Genomic DNA, 12241 nt, shown 5'->3' with positions numbered 1-12241 from the left:
TTTTCAGAAATCTTCGATTTCTCTAATATGAATCCGAGCAACGTTTTGATAGTAAATAATAAAGAATATGCGAAGGTCATGGGCACAAAAGCTGTAGCCCTACATCTTAGGGTTCTATGTATAAAATTTCGTGCAAATCCGAGGTGTGTAGAGGGCGATACAGTCAAAATACTGAGAGATGTACGAATATAAAGAAAAAAGTTCCTAGAATTGCCATCAAAAAGGGGAATTTTTTTTGAAATGTTGAATTAAGGCTCCGTTTCGACTCCAATATATTCATTTCCCCATGAGATATCTTGGGGGAAAATATCGAACGAGTTGTACACGAGGGTAATACATTTCGGAAAAATTAGTGAAATCTCCAATTCACCAAAGGGGTACCCCTTTAAGAAATCTTCGATTTCTCTAATTTGAATTCGAGCAATATTTTGATAGTGAATAATAAAGAATATGCGAGGGTCATGGCCACAAAAGTTGTATCCCTTTGTCTTAGGGTTCTATGTATAAAATTTCGTGCAAATCCGAGGTGTGTAGAGGGCGATACAGGCAAAATACTGAGAGATGTACGAATATAAGGAAAAAACTTGCCGGAATTGCCATCAAGAAGGGGAATTTTTTTTGAAATGTTGAATTAAGGCTCCGTTTCGACTCCAATATATTCATTTCCCCATGAGATATCTTGGGGAAAAATATCGAACGAGTTGAACACGAGGGCAATACATTTCGGAGAAATTAGTGAAATCTCCAATTCACCAAAGGGGTACCCCTTTCAGAAATCTTCGATTTCTCTAATATGAATTCGAGCAATGTTTTGATAGTGAATAATACAGAATATGCGAGGGTCATGGGCACAAAAGTTGTTGCCCTATGTCTTAGGGTTCTATGTATAATATTTCGTGCAAATCCGAGGTGTGTAGAGGGCGATACATTCTAAATACTGAGAGATGGACGAATATAAGGAAAAAACTTGCGAAAATTGCCATAAAAAAGGGGAATTTTTTTTGAAATGTTGAATTAAGGCTCCGTTTCGACTCCAATATATTCATTTCCCCATGAGATATCTTGGGGGAAAATATCGAACGAGTTGAACACGAGGGTAATACATTTCGGAAAAATTAGTGAAATCTCCAATTCACCAAAGGGGTACCCCTTTAAGAAATCTTCGATTTCTCTAATTTGAATTCCAGCAATATTTTGATAGTGAATAATAAAGAATATGCGAGGGTCATGGCCACAAAAGTTGTATCCCTTTGTCTTAGGGTTCTATGTATAAAATTTCGTGCAAATCCGAGGTGTGTAGAGGGCGATACAGGCAAAATACTGAGAGATGTACGAATATAAGGAAAAAACTTGCCAGAATTGCAATCAAAAAGGGGAATTTTTTTTGAAATGTTGAATTAAGGCTCCGTTTCGACTCCAATATATTCATTTCCCCATGAGATATCTTGGGGGAAAATATCGAACGAGTTGTACACGAGGGTAATACATTTCGGAAAAATTAGTGAAATCTCCAATTCACCAAAGGGGTACCCCTTTAAGAAATCTTCGATTTCTCTAATTTGAATTCGAGCAATATTTTGATAGTGAATAATAAAGAATATGCGAGGGTCATGGCCACAAAAGTTGTATCCCTTTGTCTTAGGGTTCTATGTATAAAATTTCGTGCAAATCCGAGGTGTGTAGAGGGCGATACAGGCAAAATACTGAGAGATGTACGAATATAAGGAAAAAACTTGCCGGAATTGCCATCAAGAAGGGGAATTTTTTTTGAAATGTTGAATTAAGGCTCCGTTTCGACTCCAATATATTCATTTCCCCATGAGATCTCTTGGGGAAAAATATCGAACGAGTTTAACATGAGGGCAATACATTTCGGAGAAATTAGAGAAATCTCCAATTCACCAAAGGGGTACCCCTTTCAGAAATCTTCGATTTCTCTAATATGAATCCGAGCAACGTTTTGATAGTGAATAATAAAGAATATGCGAGGGTCATGGGCACAAAAGCTGTAGCCCTACGTCTTAGGGTTCTATGTATAAAATTTCGTGCAAATCCGAGGTGTGTAGAGGGCGATACAGTCAAAATACTGAGTGATGTACGAATATAAGGGAAAAACTTGCGAAAATTGCCATCAAAAAGTGGAATTTTTATTTGAAATGTTGAATTAAGGCTCCGTTTCGACTCCAATATATTCATTTCCCCATCAGATATCTTGGGGGAAAATATCGAATGAGTTGAACACGAGGGTAATACATTTCAGAAAAATTAGTGAAATCTCCAATTCACCAAAGGGGTACCCCTTTCAGAAATCTTCGATTTCTCTAATATGAATCCGAGCAACGTTTTGATAGTGAATAATAAAGAATATGCGAGGGTCATCGGCACAAAAGCTGTAGCCCTACGTCTTAGGGTTCTATGTATAAAATTTCGTGCAAATCCGAGGTGTGTAGAGGGCGATACAGTCAAAATACTGAGTGATGTACGAATATAAGGGAAAAACTTGCGAAAATTGCCATCAAAAAGGGGAATTTTTTTTTGAAATGTTGAATTAAGGCTCCGTTTCGACTCCAATATATTCATTTCCCCATGAGATATCTTGGGGGGAAATATCGAACGTGTTGAACACGAGGGTAATACATTTCGGAAAAATTAGTGAAATCTCCAATTCACCAAAGGGGTACCCTTTTCAGAAATCTTCGATTTCTCTAATATGAATCCGAGCAACGTTTTGATAGTGAATAATAAAGAATATGCGAGGGTCATGGGCATAAAAGCTGTAGCCCTACGTCTTAGGGTTCTATGTATAAAATTTCGTCCAAATCTGAGGTTTGTAGAGGGCGATACAGTCAAAATACTGAGTGATGTACGAATATAAGGGAAAAACTTGCGAAAATTGCCATCAAAAAGGGGAATTTTTTTTGAAATGTTGAATTAAGGCTCCGTTTCGACTCCAATATATTCATTTCCCCATGAGATATCTTGGGGGAAAATATTGAACGAGTTGAACACGAGGGTAATACATTTCGGAAAAATTAGTGAAATCTCCAATTCACCAAAGGGGTACCCTTTTCAGAAATCTTCGATTTCTCTAATATGAATCCGAGCAACGTTTTGATAGTGAATAATAAAGAATATGCGAGGGTCATGGGCACAAAAGTTGTTGCCCTATGTCTTAGGGTTCTATGTATAATATTTCGTGCAAATCCGAGGTGTGTAGAGGGCGATACATTCTAAATACTGAGAGATGGACGAATATAAGGAAAAAACTTGCGAAAATTGCCATAAAAAAGGGGAATTTTTTTTGAAATGTTGAATTATGGCTCCGTTTCGACTCCAATATATTCATTTCCCAATGAGATATCTTGGGGGAAAATATCGAACGAGTTGAACACGAGGGTAATACATTTCGGAAAAATTTGTGAAATCTCCAATTCACCAAAGGGGTACCCTTTTCAGAAATCTTCGATTTCTCTAATATGAATCCGAGCAACGTTTTGATAGTGAATAATAAAGAATATGCGAGGGTCATGGGCACAAAATCTGTAGCCCTACGTCTTAGGGTTCTATGTATAAAATTTCGTGCAAATCCGAGGTGTGTAGAGGGCGATACAGTCAAAATACTGAGTGATGTACGAATATAAGGGAAAAACTTGCGAAAATTGCCATCAAAAAGGGGAATTTTTTTTGAAATGTTGAATTAAGGCTCCGTTTCGACTCCAATATATTCATTTCCCTATGAGATATCTTGGGGGAAAATATCAAACGAGTTGAACACGAGGGTAATACATTTCGGAAAAATTAGTGAAATCTCCAATTCACCAAAGGGGTACCCCTTTCAGAAATCTTCGATTTCTCTAATATGAATTCGAGCAATGTTTTGATAGTGAATAATAAAGAATATGCGAGGGTCATGGGCACAAAAGTTGTTGCCCTATGTCTTAGGGTTCTATGTATAATATTTCGTGCAAATCCGAGGTGTGTAGAGGGCGATACATTCTAAATACTGAGAGATGGACGAATATAAGGAAAAAACTTGCGAAAATTGCCATAAAAAAGGGGAATTTTTTTTGAAATGTTGAATTAAGGCTCCGTTTCGACTCCAATATATTCATTTCCCCATGAGATATCTTGGGGGAAAATATCGAACGAGTTGAACACGAGGGTAATACATTTCGGAAAAATTAGTGAAATCTCCAATTCACCAAAGGGGTACCCCTTTAAGAAATCTTCGATTTCTCTAATTTGAATTCCAGCAATATTTTGATAGTGAATAATAAAGAATATGCGAGGGTCATGGCCACAAAAGTTGTATCCCTTTGTCTTAGGGTTCTATGTATAAAATTTCGTGCAAATCCGAGGTGTGTAGAGGGCGATACAGGCAAAATACTGAGAGATGTACGAATATAAGGAAAAAACTTGCCGGAATTGCCATCAAGAAGGGGAATTTTTTTTGAAATGTTGAATTAAGGCTCCGTTTTGACTCCAATATATTCATTTCCCCATCAGATATCTTGGGGGAAAATATCGAATGAGTTGAACACGAGGGTAATACATTTCAGAAAAATTAGTGAAATCTCCAATTCACCAAAGGGGTACCCCTTTCAGAAATCTTCGATTTCTCTAATATGAATCCGAGCAACGTTTTGATAGTGAATAATAAAGAATATGCGAGGGTCATCGGCACAAAAGCTGTAGCCCTACGTCTTAGGGTTCTATGTATAAAATTTCGTGCAAATCCGAGGTGTGTAGAGGGCGATACAGTCAAAATACTGAGTGATGTACGAATATAAGGGAAAAACTTGCGAAAATTGCCATCAAAAAGGGGAATTTTTTTTTGAAATGTTGAATTAAGACTCCGTTTTGACTCCAATATATTCATTTCCCCATGAGATATCTTGGGGGGAAATATCGAACGAGTTGAACACGAGGGTAATACATTTCGGAAAAATTAGTGAAATCTCCAATTCACCAAAGGGGTACCCTTTTCAGAAATCTTCGATTTCTCTAATATGAATCCGAGCAACGTTTTGATAGTGAATAATAAAGAATATGCGAGGGTCATGGGCACAAAAGCTGTAGCCCTACGTCTTAGGGTTCTATGTATAAAATTTCGTGCAAATCTGAGGTTTGTAGAGGGCGATACAGTCAAAATACTGAGTGATGTACGAATATAAGGGAAAAACTTGCGAAAATTGCCATCAAAAAGGGGAATTTTTTTTGAAATGTTGAATTAAGGCTCCGTTTCGACTCCAATATATTCATTTCCCCATGAGATATCTTGGGGGAAAATATTGAACGAGTTGAACACGAGGGTAATACATTTCGGAAAAATTAGTGAAATCTCCAATTCACCAAAGGGGTACCCTTTTCAGAAATCTTCGATTTCTCTAATATGAATCCGAGCAACGTTTTGATAGTGAATAATAAAGAATATGCGAGGGTCATGGGCACAAAAGTTGTTGCCCTATGTCTTAGGGTTCTATGTATAATATTTCGTGCAAATCCGAGGTGTGTAGAGGGCGATACATTCTAAATACTGAGAGATGGACGAATATAAGGAAAAAACTTGCGAAAATTGCCATAAAAAAAGGGAATTTTTTTTGAAATGTTGAATTAAGGCTCCGTTTCGACTCCAATATATTCATTTCCCAATGAGATATCTTGGGGGAAAATATCGAACGAGTTGAACACGAGGGTAATACATTTCGGAAAAATTTGTGAAATCTCCAATTCACCAAAGGGGTACCCTTTTCAGAAATCTTCGATTTCTCTAATATGAATCCGAGCAACGTTTTGATAGTGAATAATAAAGAATATGCGAGGGTCATGGGCACAAAATCTGTAGCCCTACCTCTTAGGGTTCTATGTATAAAATTTCGTGCAAATCCGAGGTGTGTAGAGGGCGATACAGTCATAATACTGAGTGATGTACGAATATAAGGGAAAAACTTGCGAAAATTGCCATCAAAAAAGGGAATTTTTTTTGAAATGTTGAATTAAGGCTCCGTTTCGACTCCAATATATTCATTTCCCCAAGAGATATCTTGGGGGAAAATATCGAACGTGTTGAACACGAGGGCAATACATTTCGGAGAAATTAGTGAGATCTCCAATTCACCAAAGGGGTACCCCTTTCATAAATCTTCGATTTCTCTAATATGAATTCGAGCAATGTTTTGATAGTGAATAATAAAGAATATGCGAGGGTCATGGGCACAAAAGTTGTTTCCCTATGTCTTAGGGTTCTATGTATAGTATTTCGTGCAAATCCGAGGTGTGTATAGGGTGATACATTCTAAATACTGAGAGATGGACGAATATAAGGAAAAAACTTGTGAAAATTGCCATCAAAAAGGGGAATTTTTTTTGAAATGTTGAATTAAGGCTCCGTTTCGACTCCAATATATTCATTTCCCCATGAGATCTCTTGGGGAAAATTATCGAACGAGTTGAACATGAGGGCAATACATTTCGGAGAAATTAGTGAAATCTCCAATTAACCAAAGGGGTACCCCTTTCATAAATTTTTGATTTCTCTAATATGAATCCGAGCAACGTTTTGATAATGAATAATAAAGAATATGCGAGGGTCATGGCCACAAAAGTTGTATCCCTTTGTCTTAGGGTTATTTGTATAAAATTTCGGGCAAATCCGAGGTGTGTAGAGGGCGATACAGGCAAAATACTGAGAGATGTACGAATATAAGGAAAAAACTTGCCAGAATTGCAATCAAAAAGGGGAATTTTTTTTGAAATGTTGAATTAAGGCTCCGTTTCGACTCCAATATATTCATTTCCCCATGAGATATCTTGGGGGAAAATATCGAACGAGTTGTACACGAGGGTAATACATTTCGGAAAAATTAGTGAAATCTCCAATTCACCAAAGGGGTACCCCTTTAAGAAATCTTCGATTTCTCTAATTTGAATTCGAGCAATATTTTGATAGTGAATAATAAAGAATATGCGAGGGTCATGGCCACAAAAGTTGTATCCCTTTGTCTTAGGGTTCTATGTATAAAATTTCGTGCAAATCCGAGGTGTGTAGAGGGCGATACAGGCAAAATACTGAGAGATGTACGAATATAAGGAAAAAACTTGCCGGAATTGCCATCAAGAAGGGGAATTTTTTTTGAAATGTTGAATTAAGGCTCCGTTTCGACTCCAATATATTCATTTCCCCATGAGATCTCTTGGGGAAAAATATCGAACGAGTTGAACATGAGGGCAATACATTTCGGAGAAATTAGTGAAATCTCCAATTCACCAAAGGGGTACCCCTTTCAGAAATCTTCGATTTCTCTAATATGAATCCGAGCAACGTTTTGATAGTGAATAATAAAGAATATGCGAGGGTCATGGGCACAAAAGCTGTAGCCCTACGTCTTAGGGTTCTATGTATAAAATTTCGTGCAAATCCGAGGTGTGTAGAGGGCGATACAGTCAAAATACTGAGTGATGTACGAATATAAGGGAAAAACTTGCGAAAATTGCCATCAAAAAGTGGAATTTTTATTTGAAATGTTGAATTAAGGCTCCGTTTCGACTCCAATATATTCATTTCCCCATGAGATCTCTTGGGGAAAAATATCGAACGAGTTGAACATGAGGGCAATACATTTCGGAGAAATTAGTGAAATCTCCAATTCACCAAAGGGGTACCCCTTTCAGAAATTTTTGATTTCTCTAATATGAATCCGAGCAACGTTTTGATAATGAATAATAAAGAATATGCGAGGGTCATGGCCACAAAAGTTGTATCCCTTTGTCTTAGGGTTATTTGTATAAAATTTCGGGCAAATCCGAGGTGTGTAGAGGGCGATACAGGCAAAATACTGAGAGATGTACGAATATAAGGAAAAAACTTGCCAGAATTGCCATCAAAAAGGGGAATTTTTTTGGAAATGTTGAATTAAGGCTCCGTTTCGACTCCAATATATTCATTTCCCCATGAGATATCTTGGGGAAAAATATCGAACGAGTTGAACATGAGGGCAATACATTTCGGAGAAATTAGTGAAATCTCCAATTCACCAAAGGGGTACCCCTTTCAGAAATTTTTGATTTCTCTAATATGAATCCGAGCAACGTTTTGATAATGAATAATAAAGAATATGCGAGGGTCATGGCCACAAAAGTTGTATCCCTTTGTCTTAGGGTTATTTGTATAAAATTTCGGGCAAATCCGAGGTGTGTAGAGGGCGATACAGGCAAAATACTGAGAGATGTACGAATATAAGGAAAAAACTTGCCAGAATTGCCATCAAAAAGGGGAATTTTTTTGGAAATGTTGAATTAAGGCTCCGTTTCGACTCCAATATATTCATTTCCCCATGAGATATCTTGGGGGAAAATATCGAACGAGTTGAACACGAGGGTAATACATTTCGGAAAAATTAGTGAAATCTCCAATTCACCAAAGGGGTACCCTTTTCAGAAATCTTCGATTTCTCTAATATGAATCCGAGCAACGTTTTGATAGTGAATAATAAAGAATATGCGAGGGTCATGGGCACAAAATCTGTAGCCCTACGTCTTAGGGTTCTATGTAAAAAATTTCGTGCAAATCCAAGGTGTGTAGAGGGCGATACAGTCAAAATACTGAGAGATGTACGAATATAAGGGAAAAACTAGCGAAAATTGCCATCAAAAAGGGGAATTTTTTTTGAAATGTTGAATTAAGGCTCCGTTTCGACTCCAATATATTCATTTCCCTATGAGATATCTTGGGGGAAAATATCAAACGAGTTGAACACGAGGGTAATACATTTCGGAAAAATTAGTGAAATCTCCAATTCACCAAAGGGGTACCCCTTTCAGAAATCTTCGATTTCTCTAATATGAATTCGAGCAATGTTTTGATAGTGAATAATAAAGAATATGCGAGGGTCATGGGCACAAAAGTTGTTGCCCTATGTCTTAGGGTTCTATGTATAATATTTCGGGCAAATCCGAGGTGTGTAGAGGGCGATACATTCTAAATACTGAGAGATGGACGAATATAAGGAAAAAACTTGCGAAAATTGCCATAAAAAAGGGGAATTTTTTTTGAAATGTTGAATTAAGGCTCCGTTTCGACTCCAATATATTCATTTCCCCATGAGATATCTTGGGGGAAAATATCGAACGAGTTGAACACGAGGGTAATACATTTCGGAAAAATTAGTGAAATCTCCAATTCACCAAAGGGGTACCCCTTTAAGAAATCTTCGATTTCTCTAATTTGAATTCGAGCAATATTTTGATAGTGAATAATAAAGAATATGCGAGGGTCATGGCCACAAAAGTTGTATCCCTTTGTCTTAGGGTTCTATGTATAAAATTTCGTGCAAATCCGAGGTGTGTAGAGGGCGATACAGGCAAAATACTGAGAGATGTACGAATATAAGGAAAAAACTTGCCGGAATTGCCATCAAGAAGGGGAATTTTTTTTGAAATGTTGAATTAAGGCTCCGTTTCGACTCCAATATATTCATTTCCCCATCAGATATCTTGGGGGAAAATATCAAATGAGTTGAACACGAGGGTAATACATTTCAGAAAAATTAGTGAAATCTCCAATTCACCAAAGGGGTACCCTTTTCAGAAATCTTCGATTTCTCTAATATGAATCCGAGCAACGTTTTGATAGTGAATAATAAAGAATATGCGAGGGTCATCGGCACAAAAGCTGTAGCCCTACGTCTTAGGGTTCTATGTATAAAATTTCGTGCAAATCCGAGGTGTGTAGAGGGCGATACAGTCAAAATACTGAGTGATGTACGAATATAAGGGAAAAACTTGCGAAAATTGCCATCAAAAAGGGGAATTTTTTTTGAAATGTTGAATTAAGACTCCGTTTTGACTCCAATATATTCATTTCCCCATGAGATATCTTGGGGGGAAATATCGAACGAGTTGAACACGAGGGTAATACATTTCGGAAAAATTAGTGAAATCTCCAATTCACCAAAGGGGTACCCTTTTCAGAAATCTTCGATTTCTCTAATATGAATCCGAGCAACGTTTTGATAGTGAATAATAAAGAATATGCGAGCGTCATGGGCACAAAAGCTGTAGCCCTACGTCTTAGGGTTCTATGTATAAAATTTCGTGCAAATCTGAGGTGTGTAGAGGGCGATACAGTCAAAATACTGAGTGATGTACGAATATAAGGGAAAAACTTGCGAAAATTGCCATCAAAAAGGGGAATTTTTTTTGAAATGTTGAATTAAGGCTCCGTTTCGACTCCAATATATTCATTTCCCCATGAGATATCTTGGGGGAAAATATTGAACGAGTTGAACACGAGGGTAATACATTTCGGAAAAATTAGTGAAATCTCCAATTCACCAAAGGGGTACCCTTTTCAGAAATCTTCGATTTCTCTAATATGAATCCGAGCAACGTTTTGATAGTGAATAATAAAGAATATGCGAGGGTCATGGGCACAAAAGTTGTTGCCCTATGTCTTAGGGTTCTATGTATAATATTTCGTGCAAATCCGAGGTGTGTAGAGGGCGATACATTCTAAATACTGAGAGATGGACGAATATAAGGAAAAAACTTGCGAAAATTGCCATAAAAAAGGGGAATTTTTTTTGAAATGTTGAATTAAGGCTCCGTTTCGACTCCAATATATTCATTTCCCAATGAGATATCTTGGGGGAAAATATCGAACGAGTTGAACACGAGGGTAATACATTTCGGAAAAATTAGTGAAATCTCCAATTCACCAAAGGGGTACCCTTTTCAGAAATCTTCGATTTCTCTAATATGAATCCGAGCAACGTTTTGATAGTGAATAATAAAGAATATGCGAGGGTCATGGGCACAAAAGCTGTAGCCCTACGTCTTAGGGTTCTATGTATAAAATTTCGTGCAAATCTGAGGTGTGTAGAGGGCGATACAGTCAAAATACTGAGTGATGTACGAATATAAGGGAAAAACTTGCGAAAATTGCCATCAAAAAGGGGAATTTTTTTTGAAATGTTGAATTAAGGCTCCGTTTCGACTCCAATATATTCATTTCCCCATGAGATATCTTGGGGGAAAATATTGAACGAGTTGAACACGAGGGTAATACATTTCGGAAAAATTAGTGAAATCTCCAATTCACCAAAGGGGTACCCTTTTCAGAAATCTTCGATTTCTCTAATATGAATCCGAGCAACGTTTTGATAGTGAATAATAAAGAATATGCGAGGGTCATGGGCACAAAAGTTGTTGCCCTATGTCTTAGGGTTCTATGTATAATATTTCGTGCAAATCCGAGGTGTGTAGAGGGCGATACATTCTAAATACTGAGAGATGGACGAATATGAGGAAAAAACTTGCCAGAATTGCCATCAAAAAGGGGAATTTTTTTGGAAATGTTGAATTAAGGCTCCGTTTCGACTCCAATATATTCATTTCCCCATGAGATATCTTGGGGAAAAATATCGAACGAGTTGAACATGAGGGCAATACATTTCGGAGAAATTAGTGAAATCTCCAATTCACCAAAGGGGTACCCCTTTCAGAAATTTTTGATTTCTCTAATATGAATCCGAGCAACGTTTTGATAATGAATAATAAAGAATATGCGAGGGTCATGGCCACAAAAGTTGTATCCCTTTGTCTTAGGGTTATTTGTATAAAATTTCGGGCAAATCCGAGGTGTGTAGAGGGCGATACAGGCAAAATACTGAGAGATGTACGAATATAAGGAAAAAACTTGCCAGAATTGCCATCAAAAAGGGGAATTTTTTTGGAAATGTTGAATTAAGGCTCCGTTTCGACTCCAATATATTCATTTCCCCATGAGATATCTTGGGGGAAAATATCGAACGAGTTGAACACGAGGGTAATACATTTCGGAAAAATTAGTGAAATCTCCAATTCACCAAAGGGGTACCCTTTTCAGAAATCTTCGATTTCTCTAATATGAATCCGAGCAACGTTTTGATAGTGAATAATAAAGAATATGCGAGGGTCATGGGCACAAAATCTGTAGCCCTACGTCTTAGGGTTCTATGTAAAAAATTTCGTGCAAATCCAAGGTGTGTAGAGGGCGATACAGTCAAAATACTGAGAGATGTACGAATATAAGGGAAAAACTAGCGAAAATTGCCATCAAAAAGGGGAATTTTTTTTGAAATGTTGAATTAAGGCTCCGTTTCGACTCCAATATATTCATTTCCCTATGAGATATCTTGGGGGAAAATATCAAACGAGTTGAACACGAGGGTAATACATTTCGGAAAAATTAGTGAAATCTCCA

This window comes from Humulus lupulus, chromosome 9, assembly GCF_963169125.1.
Source record: "Humulus lupulus chromosome 9, drHumLupu1.1, whole genome shotgun sequence".
Classification (NCBI taxonomy): domain Eukaryota; kingdom Viridiplantae; phylum Streptophyta; class Magnoliopsida; order Rosales; family Cannabaceae; genus Humulus; species Humulus lupulus.
The sequence above is the reverse complement of the archived record's forward strand: the minus strand, read 5'-3'. Positions refer to the sequence as shown.